This window comes from Cupressus sempervirens, chromosome 10 (assembly GCF_028749045.1).
Source record: "Cupressus sempervirens isolate cs-2001-9-10 chromosome 10, ASM2874904v1, whole genome shotgun sequence".
In the NCBI taxonomy this organism is placed as follows: Eukaryota; Viridiplantae; Streptophyta; class Pinopsida; order Cupressales; family Cupressaceae; genus Cupressus; species Cupressus sempervirens.
This window is the reverse complement of record NC_143127.1, coordinates 691,831,049-691,846,707: the sequence shown is the minus strand read 5'-3', so window position 1 is coordinate 691,846,707 and position 15,659 is coordinate 691,831,049.

Here is a 15,659-nt window from a genome sequence, read left to right as displayed (position 1 = left end):
GCTCGGTCCATACTAATCACTTGATGTAGTTTCAAACTTGGTGACCACTGGTGACTCGGTAGATACTACACACTGAGTTTACCTTGCTTCACTCGATAAACACTATTGCTTCCAATGATCAGTTTACACTAAATCTTCATGACGCAAACTTATTGCTTGGTAGACATTTTTTATCTTCACATTTCCTATATTCGCTCTGTAGCCACTCTCTACTTGGTGTAAACTACTAAACTCTTCAAAGATTGGTTAACATTGGAATGCTCGATGAGTGTAGAAAATTAAGTGCTGAGCTCGATAGCTATATTGATATGGATAAGTGTTGTCACTAATGGCAATACTAACTTATTGCCAACAACTTATCCCATGTCTCCAAAAAATGTAGGATAGGTTTAGGATCCCTTGGCTCCTTGGAATTTGTAGCAACTATTCTCACTGCTATAAGAATAACTTTAGTGAAAAATTGATTGTAAGGAATTGAAGAAGCAAATTCTGCTTCTATGTCAATGTCATAATCATGAGGCTCATTCCCTTATAGAAGCCTTTTCCAAAATGACATTACCTCTAAACCATGGAAAGGATGTTGAAGTGGTTCCCAACCTTGAAACACTCTTATAATAAATTGATACTTGGGATCATCATAGAGAGACTGTGCTAATACTTGAAACATTCTTATAAGAAAATGCAGATGTAATACATGAAAAATTGTACAAATTGTAGTCCTCCTGATATTTGGATTGTAAATTGTCAAAGATGCTTGCAAGTGATTTCAATGTCATAATACCTACTACAACACTTTCCTAGATTCTATCAAGTGGCTTCCATAATATCCTCTATATTGTCTGGCTATTGTTTTTGTTGTACAATCTCTTTTTAAAGCCATTTCTTCTCCTTCTCTCTTGTGCCTTATATTTTGATTATTAGACTTTTGAATATATGCCTCTACCATATCTAAAATCAACTTCACATTATGTTTTAACTCTAGCATAGGTGTTCGATCATCAATAGCTTTCATTTCCACATTCAATTTTTTAAGATTGGTCAACACCCTCACTTGAAGACCTCTCATATCAAGCACTTTTGTACTATTTCAACACCATGCTCTTGCTTCTGAGCTAACAATTCTTTAAGTGCATTTTCTTGTTAAAATTTTGTTTTGTTGAACAATTGTAAACTCTTAGAAAGTTCATTGTTGTTTTCATGTATGCATGTATATATATGTATGTAGATCCAACCCCTCGATTTTTTCATACGTCAAATAAGCAATATTGAAGCCCAACCCCGTGCTGTAGAAACAATTGTACGTGTATATGTATGTATGTATGTATATATATATATATATATATATATATATATATATATACATATATATATATATACATATATATATATATGCATGTATGTATGTATATAAATATATATACATATGTGTATGTATATAAATATATATACATATGTGTATGTATATAAGTGTATATATACATATATGTATATAAGTTTATATATACATATATGTATATAAGTTTATATATACATACATACACATACATATATGTGTGTCAATGTATGTATGTATGTATGTATGTATGTATGTATATATATAGAGAGATCTTGTGCATTGTGAATTATGGATTATAAACAAAAACAAAGAAAACATGACATTAATCATTCCCCATTTGTTTTGATCGATCATGGAGAGTTGCACACAAAAGAGGGTGGAGAGCTCTAAATGAGTGTAGAGAGATCTGAACATTGGTGGAGATTAATGGAGATCTAGGATTTTGTTGTCATTCCCTTGTGATCGCTACATTTTTTTTATATTTCGTGCCTTTATGATCTCTTTTCCCTTGCTCTATGATTTTCTTCAAGGGGAGAAGAGGTACCTATATAAATGTTCTTTATTTTTTCCCTTCTAAACATTCATCTATTGTTGATATATAATAGCTTTGGTCAGATTCAAGGATAAGTAATTATGATTATTGTATGTATATTTGCATGTATGTATGTATGTTAGTTCACTATGTGAATTCTTTACATGCATACATACATACACACTTGCATAGTACTTGCACAAAATTAAATTAATCACTCATATCTTGAATTCACACAAGAAATTATCCTTGCATTCAATCAAAATTATTCATACCAAACTAAGTATGCAAAAATATGAACTTACAATACTTATACCCAACTGAACAACCAAGAGAGGTATCAAAATCAACAAATGCCTTTCCCTTTTGTGTCCATTAACTTGAATTATAAAGATCATAGATTACAAATAATTATGTTCTAAAAATACAAAAGAAATTCATAGTCAAATCTATAAGAAATCTAATCACCTTCAACATCTCTTTATATTTCCCTCAATAGGTGAATAGAGAAGCTTCTCTTTATGCATATGTATGTATATATATACATACATACACACACATGTGTGTGTGTCTATGTATGTATGGATGTATATGTAGAGAAGCTTCTCTTTATGTATATGTATGTGTATATATACATACATACACAACATATGTGTGTGTCTATGTGTAAAGAAACTTGCAATAAAATATAATTGTCTCCACATAACCCATAATAGATCTGTAATAAATATACAATTAAAATCCACATTATAATTAGTTATTTATTAATTAATTATATTTTTCATATTATTGTACTTATTTATTTAAATTTATTTAATTAAATAAGTTCATTTCACTAATGTATATAAATATAATTTGAATACTTCCCCCCTAATGTATTAAATTTATTTAATGCATAGTGCTCCATAAATTCCCTTTTAAATAAATTCTATTTATTTAATTCCCCCCATTCCATTAAATTCTTTAATCCTATGATTAAGTAAAATCTTATTTAATTTAATCCTAATCCCATCCTAAAACCTTGTCTACACCCATCACTCTCATCCTTCTAAGCCTACCCACTACTTGATCCCACTTATTTACCTTAAGCACCTTGCTAAACACCTTTTAGCTCCTAAGTGTTTGCTCACTAATGTGTGAGAAGCTCATGATTCAATAAAGCTTCCACTTCATTTAGATCTCCTACACCTCTTACACCTTTGTCCCCCCACTCCTTCCCCCAATGTTTCTCACACATGTGTGAGCACACCTTGAGCCTCTCAACCATAAAGGTTCTTTTTGAATTTTTGCATGGCTTTGTCCTTTAACCCATATGTCTCCCTTGTGGCACCTATGTCGATGCCACATAGATGCCACCTCCCCAAAGCCTCTCTAAAACCTATAAATAGAGCCCTTGTCTCAAGCATTTATCCATCTCCCTCATTTGCATTGTTATCATGCTAGTATAGTTATAGAGCTTTTATAGATTTTATACTCAAAGCTAACCTTTGGTAGTTGCTAGATTTAATTTCATTTGCATTGTTAATCTAGTTTACTTTCTTGCATTCATCTCCACTTCCTAGAATTTTTCAAGAATGGCTTCTTCCATAGCCTCCTCTTGAAGCATTCCTCACTCATCTAGCTTAGATTCATATCATATTCACATACTTTCATCATCAAGAGATTCATTCATAGTTGTGTTTTGGGAGAACACATCTAGATCCCTCCAATCTAAAGTACACCAACAAGGCCTCTCATGGGTGCCCCTTGTTGAGCTGCTTTGAGGTTGCATGAGGACTCTAACATTTCAGTTTTATAGTTTTAAAACTCAAGTAGAATTAGTAGTTTTTCAATGTTGTTTGAATCTTTGATATGTAAATTCTACTAATGTTTACTTGTTTATGCATGCTCCTGACAGGTTAGGTTTTCATGTATAAATTTTGGCACACCCGGTGATCTAGTCATTTTCATCAATTCAATAAAATAATTTCTCCTCTAATCTAATCATATTCCCTTCTTCTAATTCTTTCATATCAATTTCCATAATAAATTGCTTCATTTTTCCATCTATTTTCATATACCTTGATCAAATTTCTAGTCTTCCATTAAGCAAACTTTCCTCTAGAGAACATTTATCACTTTCTCTCTTGCATTCCCCTTCCATTCCAATTCAATTCACCCATCATCTCATCATATCTTATCCAAATTCTTCTATTCATCATCTAATCTCATGACACTGAGCTTCATCCCATCAAACTGAGCTTATCAAAATAGTGATTGCAAACAAACTTACAAAATTCACACGGAGACTAAATGATTTGAAAAAATTGTTCCTTTCACACCATTGTTAGTGAACAATCAAAATCATTTCAATACATTTCAAGAAAACAATCAATTTTTGCCTTGTAGGATGCATCCTTCCTATATAGGCTTAACAGATTCACCATCAAAATAAAGTTCATGGAAAGAACTGTGGACTGAATGACTACTTGGTCATAAAGTCTTTTTGTTGAATTTATCTTTGTGTATCAGTGATAGCCTTCTCAAGTGTGCCTTGATCTTCAATATATTGGTATCATTTGAATGACTTAACCTGATTACACATTTCATTTTGCAATATGATCTATTTTCATGATTCTTTAGCACATCTCTATTGGTTTTTGAGTTATGGTTATGCATTGCTCACTAGATGCAATGGGTTAGCACACTTTCCACCAAGATCCTAACAAGAATTTGGGTGTACCCAGACCTCTCCAGTGCATATACATCATATGTTCCATCATGACTCTGAAACCTACATCTATGGTATTGAGAGTCTAATCCACACAAAGGAATCTTGTAATCTATGCTACTATAGCATTTGATTCATAACTCCTCTTGCAATATCAAACTAGGGTGTGCTCTCCCATATGAACACAACTGAATCCCATGCATTCATGTAGTTTAATTGCATTTAGATTAATCATTATCCAATTCACCCTTCATTCCACTCTTACCAACAAGTCATCAAGGTCATCTTTTAAGCCTTTTCTCTTCCCCTTTTCCTTGTCGTGTATATTTTCGAGAAAATGGGGCAAAATATATTATTTTTTCACCCCATTTTCTCAAGGGAGCACGCTCCTCCCCTATCGTCACTTCGACACAACTCCTAGAACTCCTATCCTCTCTGGGACAACCTATATTTTATTTTCTTTGATATAATGTCATTCTGACATCACATTAAAGAGGGGCAAAATGTAGACACTTAAAATTGTCCTAAACACTATATTAATTTATTTAATATTACTTGTGACATTATAATTAGTTATTTATTAATTAATTATATTTTTCATATTCTTCTACTTATTTATTTAAATTTATTTAATTAAATAGGTTCATTTCACTAATGTATTTAAATTTAATTTGAATACTTCCCCCCTAATGTATTAAATTTATTTAATGCATAGTGCTCCATAAATTTTCTTTTAAATAAATTCTATTTATTTAATTCCCTCCATTCCATTAAATTCTCTAATCCTATGATTAAGTAAAATCTTATTTAATTTAATCCTAATCCCATCCTAAAACCTATTCTACACCCATCACTCTCATCCTTCTAAGCCTACCCACTACTTGATCCCACTTATTTACCTTAATTAAGCACCTTGCTAAACAACTTTTAGCTCCTAAGTGTTTGCTCACTTGTGTTAGAAGCTCATGATTCAATAATGCTTCCACTTCATTTACACCTCTTACACCTCTTATACATTTGTCCCCCCACTCCTTCCCTCAAAGTTTCTTACACATGTGTGAGCACACCTTGAGCCTCTCAACCATAAAGGCTCTTTTTGACTTTTTGCATGGCTTTTTCCTTTAACCCATGTGTCTCCCTTGTGGCACTTATGTGGATGCCACATAGATGCCACCTCCCCAAGGACTCTCTAGAACCTATAAATAGAGCCCTTGTCTCAAGCATTTCTCCATCTCCCTCATTTGCATTGTTATCATGCTAGTATAGTTCTAGAGCTTTTAGAGATTTTATGCATAGAGCTAACTTTTGGTAGTTGCTAGATTTCATTTCATTTGCATTGTTAATCTAGTTTACTTTCTTGCATTCATCTCTACTTCCTAAAATGTTTTAAGAGTGGCTTCTTCCATAGCCTCCTCTTGAAGCATACCTCGCTCATCTAGCTTAGATTCATATCATATTCACATACTTTCATCATTAAGGGATTCATTCATAGTTGTGTTTTGGGAGAGCACATCCAAATCCCTCCAATCTAAAGCACACCAAAAAGGCCTCTCATGGGTGCCCCTTGTTGAGCTACTTTGAGGTTGTATGAGGATTCTAATATTTCGATTGCATAGTTTTAAAACTCAAGTAGAATTAGTACTTTTTCAATCTTGTTTGAATCTTTGATATGCACATGCTACTAATATTTTTTTCTTTACATGTGCTCCCAACAAGTTAGGTTTTTTTGTATACACATCCATCACCATGTATTATTTAGCATAAATATCATTACAATACAACCATGGAAGCCTTTAAAGCCATAGCCACAACCAAGTAATCCATGTGAATAAGCACGAACCCAAACATCCCATGTCATGCTTTCAACTTTCACAAATGCTCCCTTTGGCTAACCTGTCAAGCCTTTTCCTACTCAACTCTTGCCTTTTCACATTTTGTCTTGTCTCTACAACTACCCTTGTGGCTACTTATATAGTAACAAGTCCCACAAAACCATCAAGTGGTATACATAAAACATGTGCTACCTAGCCCATTGACCCCACATTTAATATTGAAAATTTAATTCTTTTCCCAAATATTAAATAATTACATGAAATATTATTGCAATGTTACAATACAACTCATCAAGTATATCCCATTAGAATATTTGCATATTGCACATCCATCTAGGTAGTCCTAAATGAAACATTACATAACAAAATAAAATAATACAATATAACAATACTATGCAATGTGTGAAACACCCATAATCTCAACAATCTCCCACTTGTTGTATACATTACATTGGGTCAATTAGTAGCTACATAAATAAACAAAGAAATTCTCCCTCCTAGCACATCTGCCATCATGGACCAAAGTACACCATGTGCTCCATCTTGGTACCCACAACAAAATCAAAGTATCTAGCTTCTCAAATATGAATGATGGCACCTCCTATTATGTCACTGCCATTGAAAATACATAGAAGCCATCCAAAGGGAAAGCCACCCAACTTGTCATATTAGAAGATCATAAAATTATGTACCAACTAAAATGACAAATACAAAAAAACCTAATCTAAAAGGTAATCACATGTATCTGTAGTTATCAATATTTTCATAGCTGAAATAGCACCCACACCAAGTGCCAACCCATCCAACTATTCATACCTCCAAATTTACACTAAGTGAATCTCACATCACTAACATATCCAATCATTAATTTGCAATCACAAGCCTCAAGAGCAATACTTGCCACATATATACAAAGAAGCTCCCACTACAAAAGATTATGTCAAATCTATAACTAATCCACTTACAACATCTCAAGGAAGTGAATCCATGTAGTATCAAGGACATCCACAATACATAAACCAATAACCTATAAGAAAAACTCTCATAACAAGTCTCCAAAACTCTCCCAAGATCTCCAAAAATAATAAAATAATAACCATGTCATCTCTCATATGACATACATGAACACAAACTAGTGTTCAAAATCTCAAACCAATATCAAACCCAATGTAATTGAAACTAAACATCTAGGAAGATAACCAAGACCAAAGAGAAACCATGCAAATCATAATCTATATCATGTCCTTCTACACACACCTCTAGTTGTAAACTATGCAAGTATGATCTCCTCCATGAAACCTCAACCAAGAAGCCTCAACAACACCCAAACCATACCATATAACTAATCATGGATCTAAGCATGTCACAAGAAGATCAAACTCATAAACCATTCCTAATCCAAGAAATATGCCCAATATAAAATCATCTCCCAAACTCAACCAACATAACAACATATGCAAATGGAGATAACCAATGCTAAACCATCTCTCAAATGAACCCTCCAGAACTAACTCATGTGTCATAGCTCAAGATCCATATCCATGAAAGACAAGCATAAACATAATGCGCCTGAGAGAAACAATGGGCTATACCTCTCAAGTAGCAAACCACCGAGTAGACCAAGAGTGGGGAATGAGAATTCTTATCAAGATATCGAAGTCTCCAATCAAGACTCATCTAAGAACAATCTCCTCTCAAGTCCATATCAGGTGAATGCCCCTTAGAATTCCTGTTGAAACCAAATAATTATCCCACCAAATAATTCTCTAATCCAAGAGAAATCAGCATCATCACTGTCTCTAAGTATCCATGAGCACTTGTAACCAATCAATCCATGCCAACTCCAAATGCAACATAGCAATATCATGAAGTATCCAAATTATGATCAATGTACCAAATACCAAAAAACTAAACCAAGATCAATGCCAAAGATCCAAACATGGCCTCAGAAAAATAATTATGAAAACATGATCTAACCATCTTAGCCAAAGAGATAACATGCTCCATATGAACATACTATAACATTTCAAAACTCTAAATGTGTATCAAGAGTATACCATGACATGAAAATAAAACCATCCTAACACCAAGGATAATATGTCAAATGAAATCATAAACCACACCTTTACCAAGTACCTCATTAGTCCTCAAGATGCAACCATCTCCACACACCATGAATATAAAAAATGTAACATGAAAATGTCAAAGACTCTTCTATAGTAAGAGGATCTAAGACAAACCTCCAACACCTACAAACACTCAATCATTATATCAATGCCAAAAACTCCCACTCATCCATGGCAATGAGTCACCCATGACATCATAAAATCTATCTCCTACATGAATATCCTCTAGGACTACACATATACAACCAAAGTGCCAATACCAAGTGAAAGTAAGATCTCCAAACTCAAGAAGATACAAACCAAACTAGGAACTAATCATGCACTATCACTCCATCACTACCGCAAGCTCCCACTAAACTATGTATCTGAGATTTCCATGACATCATGATGAAAAAACCATCCTCTAACCATGAGAATCAACCAAGGCATCAAACCATCAAATAACTCAAAGTGCACATCATGAGCTCCTCAAAAGAAACCAAATAACCATGCTCCTCAACCAAGAAGCTATACGACCATGCAACCAAATCAAGAATCCAATTCAATGAACATCAAGGACGTACCTATATATCCAATCATGTCATGCCAAAATCCATGATGCCATGATCAAATCCATGAACTAAGCATCTAACTCTCAAAATGTCCAACTTATTAGGATAAAATAGTCAATCATAATTCTCCACCATGACTATACCTAGTAACAATATCTCATCCCTTCTACATGAAGACAAATCAACAAATTATATGACTAAGGGTATAGACAACCCAAATCCAAGCCACCAATTTGAATATGCATCAATAATGAAAGATTAATGGGCAAAGTCAACCCATAACCAAGTCATAAATGCAACTTGTAAGTATAGACTACTTACAATATCACACAACTTGTAGACCCAAAAAATCATCATACATATCCAAACCAAACACTAATAACCATATCATCATGAGACCAATCTAAAATATGAACTGAGTATACAATGACATCAAATCTTAAATCTCCAAACATACAACGCCATAAACACGTAATGCTATCATAATCAATATATACCATAAACTGTTTAGATTAATATATCACCAAATAAACCATGTCAAACCTACATCAAATCTGAACCAAAGTGTAGAGCTCTGCAAGATCTTTTTATTGACTACTTAAAGTCCAAAATTTGACTTTGTATGCCCAAGTTATGCACAAATCTACGTTCAAAATAAATAACATCTATCTTTTGGGCTCTTAAAACCTAAAAAAATATCAAAATCATAGAACCAAACCTATACCAACTTGTAGTGCTCTGAATTATCTTTCCAACACCTATAAGAAGTTTGAAATCTGATAATCTGAGAGAAAGTTATTGTTGTTTTACTAAGACTGTCTTTTTACCATTTTCACTACGATTTTTTTTTGTGACAATAATTTTGACGAGATTAAATTTGATGACCATCATTGACTGAAAATAAAAATCTTTGTATTTTTCTATCAACATGGCTAGATTAGGACATATTATACATCAAAATGTATGGAAACATCAACCAAGATCCAATGGTGAGGTATGTTTTTACTTAGGAGGTCATTACCACAAGCCACCCCTTAAAAACCTCATTTAAATGAAACATCCAAATAATCCTTTTGACCAAAAATTTCACATGCCCAAACTCTACCAACATTCCATCATAACAAAAAATCCAAAACCCTCAAATCTACAATAAACAACTCATATATCTTGCCCTTTCTTTTATCCTCTAATGCATTCCTATGGATTCAATCTAGGGTTACAATAACAAAACAATAGCTTTGATACCACTTGTAATGAAATTTGCAATAAAATGTAACTATTTCCACGTAACCCATAATAGATTTGAAATAAATATGCAATTAAAATCCACATTCAAGAGAATAGACAACATACTCACAAAAAATATGACACAAGATATACCCTAGGAAACCCTCATTGAGAGAAAAAGCCAACTTCCAAAAGCATCCATCACCATGTATTATTCAACAAAAATACCATTACAATACAATCATGGAAGCCTTTAAATCCATAGACAGAACCAAGAAATCCATGTGAATAGGCATGAATCCACATATCCCATGCCATGCTTTCAACCTTCATAAATGCTCCCTTTGGCTGACCTGTCAAGCCTTGTCCCACTTAACTCTTGCCTTTTTGCCTTTTGTCTTGTCTCTACAACTACCCTTGTGGCTGCTTTTATAGTAGAAATTCTCACAAATCCACCAAGTGGTTATACATAAACCATGTGCTACCTAACCCATTGACCCCACATTTAATATTAGAAATTTAATTCTTTTCCCCAATATTAAATAATTACATGAAATATTATTGCAATGTTACAATACAACTCATCAAGTATATCCCATTGAAATATTTACATATTGCATGCCCATCTAGGTGGTCCTAGGTGCAACATTACATAATAAAATAAAAGAAGACAATATAAAAATATTATGCAATGCGTGCAACACCCATAATCTCAACACTATGTATGTATGTATATATACAAAGAGATCTTTTTTTAAGGTGCTTGTTACATCTTAGCATAACAAAAACAATGATCCAACTGCATACATATTCTAGAATCCAAATAATAAAATAATAAAACTCACTCAACCCATTCTAAGTGACTTATCTCAAAATCCTACACATAAATAATGCAGACCAAGAAAATTAGGTAGAGTTCGCAAGAAATTTTATAAAAACATATCATAGTAGATATTTTTAGAAAGAAACAAGCCATAACCCAGTCAAATGTGTCTAGTCGCAGATTAGTTGGGTTGATTACAAATTCTTATAGAATAATAATTAAATTAGGTACAATAAAATGAATAATAAGTTATTCCCAGCTAGCAAGATCAAATACAGGTTTTCAAGATGATAAAATTGTATATGCAGATGTATGTATGTATGTATGTATGTATATGGGTGAACCCACAATAATGGATTTCACTTTAGTGGGACGAACAAAAATGAAAAAAATTTCAAAATGAGAAATTGAGTTTACCATATGTTCGCAAAAATTTTAACCTTTTTTTCTTTTTTTCTTTTTTTTGCTCTTTTGACTGCCATAATTGTAGGAGAATGATCTCCTATTGTAAAATAAAAAATGTCAAAATGTGCTTCTCAGAGCAAGCTTTCCAACGACTATAATTTTATTACATAATTTAATCATTAAGACTTTCAAATATGAGTTTAACTCATTATAGGTTCATTACCGATTGAACATCAACCGACTTTGACACCTTAAGAAAATTAGTAAATTAGGTCAAAAAAATTTTGAAAAATATGCAGGCACTAGCTTATTGAGATACCTTTCTATTCAAAAAAAAATAAAATGGTTTATGATAAATTGACTTCAAATTATCTGTGTCAAACGGAACGTATGTCTGAATTACGGTTCATGTCACTTCAAAACTTCATAAACTATACAATTTTCAAGAAAAATAAATCAAACCAAATGCAAACACTAGATATTGATGCTACAAATCCAACGTAGAAAGAATTACTTCATTATCATTTCTAGAAAAAAAGTTATATGTGTCAAACGGACTGTCACTTTTTAAAATATTGAATTTTATTATGTACCACTTTTTGGAGGAGATAAAAAAAATTGACATAAATAATTTTTTTTTTAGATTAAACAATATGGTTACAAAATAGGAACAAAGTACTCAAAATCACTAGTTTATGTTATCTTCAAATTATTTATAGTTTTGGAGATATAGTCACTTGAACGTGATGTTTGTTGCAAAAATATTGATTTCAGAGTCAAAATTGGTCAAAAAGTGGAACCCATTATTGTGGGATCACCCATATATGTGTGTGTATGTGTGTATCTATGTATATATATGTATATATGTATGTGTATATGTATGTATGTATATATGTATATATATTTATGTATGTATGTACATATGTATACACACACACATATATATGTATATGTATATATGTGTGTATGTATATATGCATAGAGAGACATGTCTGTGTCTATGTATGTATATATACAGAGACATCTTGTAGATTGTGGAGATTAGTGAAGATCTAAAATTTCATTGTTGTGCCCTTGTGATCTTTGTATATGTATGTATGTATATACACATATAAATATGTATGTACATATGTATATGTATATACATATATATACATATGCATATGTATATATATGTGTATATACACACACATATGTATGTCTATGTATGTATGTATGTATATAAACACATAGATCTTTATATATATACATACATCCATACATAGACATACACACACGTGTGTGTGTGTATTTATATACATACATATACATAAAGAGAAGCTTATCTATATATACATACATAAACACATGTGTGTGTGTGTGTATGTATATATACACATACATATACATAAAGAGAAGCTTCTCTAATCACCTACTGGGGGAAATATAAAGAGATACATGTTTAGAAGGAAAGTAAAAGAACATTTACATAGCTACCTCTTCTCCCCTTGAAGAAAATTGCAGAGCAAGAGCACAAAGATCACAAGGGCATGACATGACAATGAAATTGTAGAACAAGGGAACAAAGATCACAAGGGAATGACAATGAAATGCAAAGATCACAAGTGCACAACAATGAAATGTAGCAATTACAAAGCCACAACAATAAAATCCTAGATCTCTAGTGATCTCCACCAAGGGCATATCAATGAAATACAAATATCATAAGGGCATGACAATGAAATGAAATGATTACAAGGGCATGACAATGAAATATCCATCAAGGTTTAGAGCTCATAACCCTCATTCGAAGCTCTTCACCCTCTTTTGCGTACAACTCTCCATAATTAATTAAAACAAATGGGGAATGATTTATGTCATTTTTTTGTTTTGTTTATATTCATGCAGACATCGCAATTGTGATGCAAACGTCAATATTGTGACGATGTTGAGGAAAATTGCAAAAATAACATGAAAATCCGCAAATTATCCTGCCGTCACAGTTTGACCCCAAATGTTGCAATGAACTTAAGTAATTTTAAGACTTTTAGTTTGAAGATAGAAAATCCTGTGGTTGAGGTTCCTACTATTGAAAGATAGTTATACGATCTTGTGATTAAGAGAAGAGAAAGAAGAAAGAAAATTTCTAATTAGGTGAAGGCTTGCAACAAGTATAATTCTTTTGATCCTAGTAGTTACAATAGTAAGAGAAGAGCTAATATTTCTGATAATATAGTTGGTTGTCATAGTAAGTTTGGAAAAACATCTACGATGATTAATGAAGAGGATTTGTGGATTAAGAATGTGCATGGAATTTATGTTTTGAATTTCTTCATATGTTAATAAGTCCTTATGGAACATCTTTTTTAAAACCTTGGGTGTCTAATGTAGGTGCATCCTTGGGCTATTGACAATATTTCACCCTTGGGCTATTGACAATCTTGCATCCTTGGGATATATTACCTTAAGCACTACTTATAGAATCCCCTTAGGAGAAGTCATAGACTCATGGATCACTTTGATCAAGATTTCTCTTCTCCTCTCTTTAGGAACCTTAGTGATCCTATATTGGTTTCTCATGACCCTAATCCTTCTATAGAGCATGAACCTTCTCATTCATCTCATGATGAGGATGAGGCTTTAAGGGTTCCTCCTGAACAAGTTCATAAGATTGCTACTAAGATTGATAAAATGCATGACTGACTTCTTCAAGAGAATCACAATACTGATACTATGGTTGCTTTTGATGCTCTTAAGAAAGTGATCTGTAATGATGGACATGAATTCTTTTTGTGGTCTTCCTCACCTTATCCACACTCATGTTAAGCCTTTAGCTCAAGGCACATCTGAAATAGGAATGGCTTCACATATCACTAGTGTTGAACCTACCTTGTCTCTTTCCAAACCTATCTCTAGCATTCCTTCTTATGTTGCTCCTATTGTGACTAATTATATTCAACCATTCAATCCTCCTATTAGTAGTCTTACTATTTCTTCTCTATGTATGAGTGTTCCACCTACTTCATTTCCTATCTTACAACCTTCATACAATAGTGTTCTATACACTTATCCTAATCCTCCTACTATGTTTCCTAATGTCCCACCTGTAGCACCTTCTATTCCAAATAATTTTTACACTCTTCCTAGTGTGTTGAATGTGTCATTGCAACCTATTTCCTCTATTGATTCCACTATCATTAGTATTGCTCAAATTGTTTCTTCCTTGCAATACAAACTTGGTTCCCTTACTCAATCCAAGTTTAATGTTCCTACATGTGATATGGGTATTCCTACACAAAAATAATATAGACCAAGAAAAATGGGCTAAGTTCACAAGAAATTTTACAAAAACATATTATAGAAGATATTTTTAGAAAGAAACAAGTCATAAGCCAGTTAAATTGGTCTAGTTGTTGATTAGCTAGGATGATTATGAATTCTTGTAGAACTATCATCACATTAGGGAGAATAAAATGAACAATTAGTTGTTCTCAGCTAGCAAGATCAAATACAATTTTCCAAGGTGATAAAATTGCATATGCAGATGCATCACTTACATACCAGGTATCAAGTGCATTCCCCAATTTATAACGAATGATTGGATATAAAGGCTCCATATGCTAGCCCAACAATGGAAGCCAAGGATGTAACCATGCATGTATTGGCACACTCTCCCTGCAAGGATCCCAAGTATCTACTATTGCTATTAATTTGGGCATCACTATATGATAAAGAATGTTATGAAGTACTGAAGTCAGTAGTAACTTCTCCCATGTCTCTAGAAAATGTAGCATAGGTTTGAGGTCCCTTGGCTCCCAAGAATTTGTAGTAGCTATTCTCATTGCTAGAAGAATGACTTTAGTTAAGAGTTGAGTGTAAGGAGTTGAAGAACCAAGTTCTACTTCTGTGTAAATGCCATTATCATGAGGCTCATTCCCTTGTAGAAGCCTCTACCACAATGGCATTACCTCTAAACCATGCAAAGGATGTTGAAGTGGTTCCCAACCTTGAAACACTCTTATGAGAAATGGCAAAATAAATATAGATGCAATACATATATTACTATTATTTATGTATATGTATATCTATGTATGTGTGTATATACATATATATATATATATATATATATATATATGTA